We start from the raw sequence: 6,000 nt of genomic DNA, 5'->3' as shown, positions 1-6,000 counted from the left end.
GGTGAATGAAGACGGGACTGTGAGTGATTGTGATGAATGAACAGCCCTGGAGGTTGATGAAGGTGAATGAACTACCCCGCCCTCAGGTGAAGGTGCTCCTCGGCCCTCAGCCACGCAGAAGGTGGAGGGCGAGCTAACCTGGCGCACTGCGGACCTTCAGGACAGCAGCCCTCTGAATTATGGAGGTGGTGATGGTGAGGATGCTGGTGTTGATAGTGATGCCAGTGGTGATGGTTGAAATGGTGATGATGGCGAAAATGATGATGATGATGATGATGAAAGGGCCCTCCCACCCCACCTCTCATTTATTTCTCTTCTCATTTTCCCCACGTTCACCTAGAAGAGAGAGAGAGAGAGAGAGAGAGAGAGAGAGAGAGCTAAGTTTCCCCCATACATACACACAGTCTCCCCTCACTATGTATGGCTTATGTAAATACAGCCACAGACATGTTATCAGTGTTATACAGTCGCCATACACCCTTCACTACACTCACTACACCTACACAAGAACCTTCAAAGTACAGGAAATACCTCTGTGTACACATCATAACTCGTGTGTACACCCAGACTGTACAAGAACGTTCACTGGTGTACGTATGATGGCAACAAGTATAGATCCTACTTAGTATAATGATGATGATGATGACAGTAATAATAATGATAAATAATGAAGCTAACTACCGCCTTTTATACCTCCTCCAACTAGTTCAGTCATTATCGATTACCCAGTTAAAGATGATGATGACAATGAAGACTTGATACACGCTAACGACCTCCTGTTTATTGCTGTGTATAATGACCTAACGTAGTGATCATTATACTCTTGGTATTAAACCATCCTTTATTGATTTCCTTAAGTATTATTATTATGATGATGATGATGATGATAATTATTCAGGATCATTATTCATTATCATGGAGTATAATGACTTTAATTTGGTCTCTATTGTGTTAATATTGTGTCATTATTGATCTATTCACGTATGATGATGATGATGACCACTACACTATAACCACTATCACCACCCCTCAATTCATTATCAAACTTCACCTTCAGGATAATGAAAATAATGACATAACACACACACACACACACACATATCTACCTTGTTAATTAAACCCCCAGGTAATAATCAGTCCAGGTCACAGTACACAGGTATAGAGGCCTAATTAGTGACCTACATTATGACGACTTATGGGAAAAATTACCTGAAGTTATTGATTGAACAAAAAATAAATCACATACACTTAAGATACACTTTGTACTCACACGGTTTCAATGTCTTGGTTCATGAAGTGTGATTTCAAGATGGTTTACAACAATATACGTTTACCTATCTACCAGTATGTGTTAAACCATGCCATTAAATATTTATAAACCACCAGGTAAAGGCATAGTTTGGTTTATCAATATATTTCAATAAAAATCACTAAAACACCACCCAGTCGTGGTTTAATATTAGTTTTATCAATCACGGTAATCAACACTGTTTGACTTGGGGTGAAAAAAAACACCATTTTATCAATCAATTCAAGCCACTGTCGTAATGATCACATCACGGGTGTTTAGATACAACCAGGTGTCACTGAGGTTAAACACACACACACATGATACGGTAATTAGTGTGTGTGTGTGGTAACAGATGGTTAAGGGAAACACCTGTCCAATGGTAACACCTGTATCTGCCACACTGCCAGGTTAGACACAGAGCGTAGTAACACACACCCTCACTCACCTAGGCCACCACGACCACTGGCTGGCGGGGCTCAGCTCACTGCTCAGCCCTCACACAGCCTCCACTCACTCCCTCTGCTGAATCTCCTCCTCCTCCTCCTGCGCCCTCCCCAGTCACCACCACTACCACCACCACCACCAGTCTGCTACACCAAGCTTTTTTCCATAGTGGTGTGGCTCTGTTGTGTAGTGGTGTGGCTCTGTTGTGTAGTAGTGTGGCTCTGTTGTGTAGTGGTGTGGCTCTGTTGTGTAGTGGTGTGGCTCTGTTGTGTAGTAGTGTGGCTCTGTTGTGTAGTAGTGTGGCTCTGTTGTGTAGTAGTGTGGCCTGTTGTGTAGTAGTGTGGCTCTGTTGTGTAGTGGTGTGGCTCTGTTGTGTAGTGGTGTGGCCTGTTGTGTAGTGGTGGCTCTGTTGTGTAGTAGTGTGGCTCTGTTGTGTAGTAGTGTGGCTCTGTTGTGTAGTGGTGTGGCTCTGTTGTGTAGTAGTGTGGCTCTGCTGTGTAGTAGGTGTGGCTCTGTTGTGTAGTGGTGTGGCTCTGCTGTGTAGTAGTGTGGCTCTGTTGTGTAGTAGTGTGGCCTCTGTTGTGTAGTAGTGTGGCCTTCGTAGTAGTGTGGCTCTGTTGTGTAGGTGGTGTGGCTCTCTTGTGTAGTGGTGTGGCTCTGTTGTGTAGTAGTGTGGCTCTGTTGTGTAGTGTGGCTCTGTTGTGTAGTAGTGTGGCTCTGGTTGTGTGTGGTGGTGGCTCTGTTGTGTAGTAGTGTGGCTCTGTTGTGTAGTAGTGTGGCTCTGTTGTGTAGTAGTGTGGCTCTCTGTTGTAGTGGTGTGGCTCTGTTGTGTAGTGGTGGCTCTGTTGTGTAGTGGTGTGGCCTGTTGTGTAGTAGTGTGCCTGTTGTGTAGTGGTGTGGCTCTGTTGTAGTGGTGTGGCTCTGTGTAGTAGTGTGGCTCTGTTGTGTAGTGTAGTGTGGCTCTGTTGTGTAGTAGTGTGGCTCTGTTGTGTAGTAGTGTGGCTCTGTTGTGTAGTAGTGTGGCTCTGTTGTGTAGTAGTGGCTCTGTTGTGTAGTAGTGGCTCTGTTGTGTAGTAGTGTGGCCTGTTGTGTAGTGGTGTGGCTCTGTTGTGTAGTGTGGCTCTGCTGTGTAGTGGTGGCTCTGTTGTGTAGTAGTGTGGCTCTGTTGTGTAGTAGTGTGGCTCTGTTGTGTAGTAGTGTGGCTCTGTTGTGTAGTAGTGTGGCTCTGTTGTGTAGTGGTGTGGCTCTGTTGTGTAGTAGTGTGGCTCTGTTGTGTAGTGGTGTGGCTCTGTTGTGTAGTAGTGTGGCTCTGTTGTGTAGTAGTGTGGCTCTGTTGTGTAGTAGTGTGGCTCTGCTGTGTAGTGGTGTGGCTCTGTTGTGTAGTAGTGTGGCTCTGTTGTGTAGTAGTGTGGCTCTGTTGTGTAGTAGTGTGGCTCTGTTGTGTAGTAGTGTGGCTCTGTTGTGTGTAGTAGTGTGGCTCTGTTGTGTAGTGGTGTGGCTCTGTTGTGTGGTGGCTCGTTGTGAGTGTGCCTGTTGTGTAGTAGTGTGGCTCTGTTGTGTGTAGTAGTGTGGCTCTGTTGTGAGTAGTGTGGCTCTGTTGTGTAGTGGTGTGGCTCTGTTGTGTTGTGGTGTGGCTCTAGTGTTCTCTCACTTTGAGCTATTAAGCGTTCACCTAAGTATCAGTTTCATATACTTCTCACCACACACCTTCCATCCCTTTCCTTCACTGTTACCTTCCCTCACCTCCTCACCAGCGTGACGTCAGCTTGTGCAGGTGACGTCATCTTAAGGTAGGCGTGACGTCATCTATAGTAGGCGTGACGTCAGCTTAAGGTAGGCGTGACGTCATCTTAAAGTAGGCGTGACGTCGGGTTAAGGTAGGCGTGACGTCGTAGGTAGGCGTGACGTCATCTTAAGGTAGGCGTGACGTCAGGTCAAGGTAGGCGTGACGTCATCTTAAGGTAGGCGTGACGTCGGGTTAAGGTAGGCGTGACGTCATCTTAAGGTAGGCGTGACGTCATCTTAAGGTAGGCGTGGCGTCGGGTTAAGGTAGGTCAAGGTCACCGTGACGTGGGCAGCGCAACACCTTTGCATATATTACTGTAATGAGGAAGACGTGTCAGGTGAACCCACGCCCCCGGGATACATACACCAGGTGAGTCTAATTAGTGATACATACACCAGGTGAGTCTAATTATGATACATACACCAGGTGAGTCTAATTAGTGATACATACACCAGGTGAGTCTAATTAGTGATCTACACCAGGTGAGTCTAATTAGTGATACATACACCAGGTGAGTCTAATTAGTGATACATACACCAGGTGAGTCCAATTAGTGATACATACACCAGGTGAGTCCAATTAGTGATACATACACCAGGTGAGTCTAATTAGTGATACATACACCAGGTGAGACTCTCATTAGTGATACATACACCAGCTGAGTCTTATGAGATATACACCAGGTGAGACTCTAGTGATACATACACCAGGTGAGACTCTCATTAGTGATACATACACCAGGTGAGACTCTCATTAGTGATACATACACCAGGCGAGTCTAATTAGTGATGCATACATCAGGTGAGTCTAATTAGGATACATACACCAGGTGAGTCTCTTATTAGTGATACATACACGGGTGAGACCTCGTTAATGATGCATAGACTGGGTGAGACTCTCATTAGTGATACATACACCAGGTGAGACTCTAGTGATACATACACCAGGTGAGTCTCATTAGTGATACATACAGTACACCAGGTGAGTCTCTATTAGTGATACATACACCAGGTGAGTCTCTCATTAGTGATACATAACCTAACCTAATTTAACCTAACCTAAGCTCCAGGTAACATGTGAGTTATTCAATTAACAGGTAAGATAAGCTAGGGGTGGGGTGTGGGGGTGTCTAATCTTAACGTGATCTAAACAATCTATTCTTGGGGTCACGTGTGTGTTATGTGACCCAGTTTGACCCACTAATTAACAAGACGTTTACTATCACCCTGACCTTTACCTGTCTCCTCCCCAGGTGTGCACTGCCGCCCTAATGATCTTAAACACACACACACACACACACACACACAACACACACGTTTGGATAACAATTTTGGTGTTATTATAACTCTCTCTACTTTCCCTTTATCTTCCCCTTCTTTCTCCTCCCCATCCCTCTCTCTCCTGCACACACCCTCCATCCTCCCATCCTTTCACATTCTTGAGCGAGAACGGGATAGAAAGTTGTCACCCCACACACCTTGTCTCACCACCACCACCACACCTTGTCTTCCACCACCACCACCACACGCCCTCTCTACCACCACCACCACACACCTTGTCTCTACCACCCACCACCACACCTTGTCTCTACCACCACCACCACACCTTGTCTCTACACGTGACCAATCTATCTATTTATCTATCTATTAATTTACATATTTACGACAATATTAATGACTCAGTTAATTACGTCTCTGTGTAATTATCTATTTCACTTTATCTTAATTTAATTACTTTTAATTACTATTTTGTTTTTCACTTAGCAATTTACTTATCTACTTATTGATGAGTTATATATAGTATCCTTTAGACATTTTAATTATCACACACACACACACACACACACACACACACACACACACACACACACACACACACACACACACCACAACTGCTCATTATCACTACCACCTACTACCACCACCACCACCACCTACCAACTACCACAACCACCACTACCAGCTACCACCACCACCAACCACTATCAACTACCACCACCACTAACAGAGTCGTCAAGCCCCTTATAGGAGTTAATGAGACATATATAGGTAATGAGGGAGGAGGAAGAGGAGGGGAAGAGGGGAGGAGGAAGTAGGCGAAGAGGAAGAGGGAAAGAGTGAATGAGAGGGGATAGTGGGAGGAGGAAGTAGGAGGGAAGAGGGAGGGAGGGAGAGAGAGAGGAGGAGGAGGGAAGAGTGAGTAAATGAGGAAGAGAGGTTGGGAGTGAAGGAAGGAAGGAGTGAGAGACAGGAAGAAGGAAGAGGAAAGAGTCAGAGGATAGAACACTGGAGGTGGGAAAATAAACCTAACCTAACCAAACCAAACCAAACCTAACCTCAAACACAACCCAACCTAACCAACAGCCTAACCTAACCTAACCTAACCAAACCTACCTAACCTTTCATCTAGTTTATAAAAAGGTAGAAAAAAAATAATCGTCTCCATAAATTTCAAGTGACTGATGTTGACAATAAAGAGA

This window comes from Homarus americanus, unplaced genomic scaffold, assembly GCF_018991925.1.
Source record: "Homarus americanus isolate GMGI-L3 unplaced genomic scaffold, GMGI_Hamer_2.0 scaffold14467, whole genome shotgun sequence".
NCBI lineage: Eukaryota > Metazoa > Arthropoda > Malacostraca > Decapoda > Nephropidae > Homarus > Homarus americanus.
The sequence above is the reverse complement of the archived record's forward strand: the minus strand, read 5'-3'. Positions refer to the sequence as shown.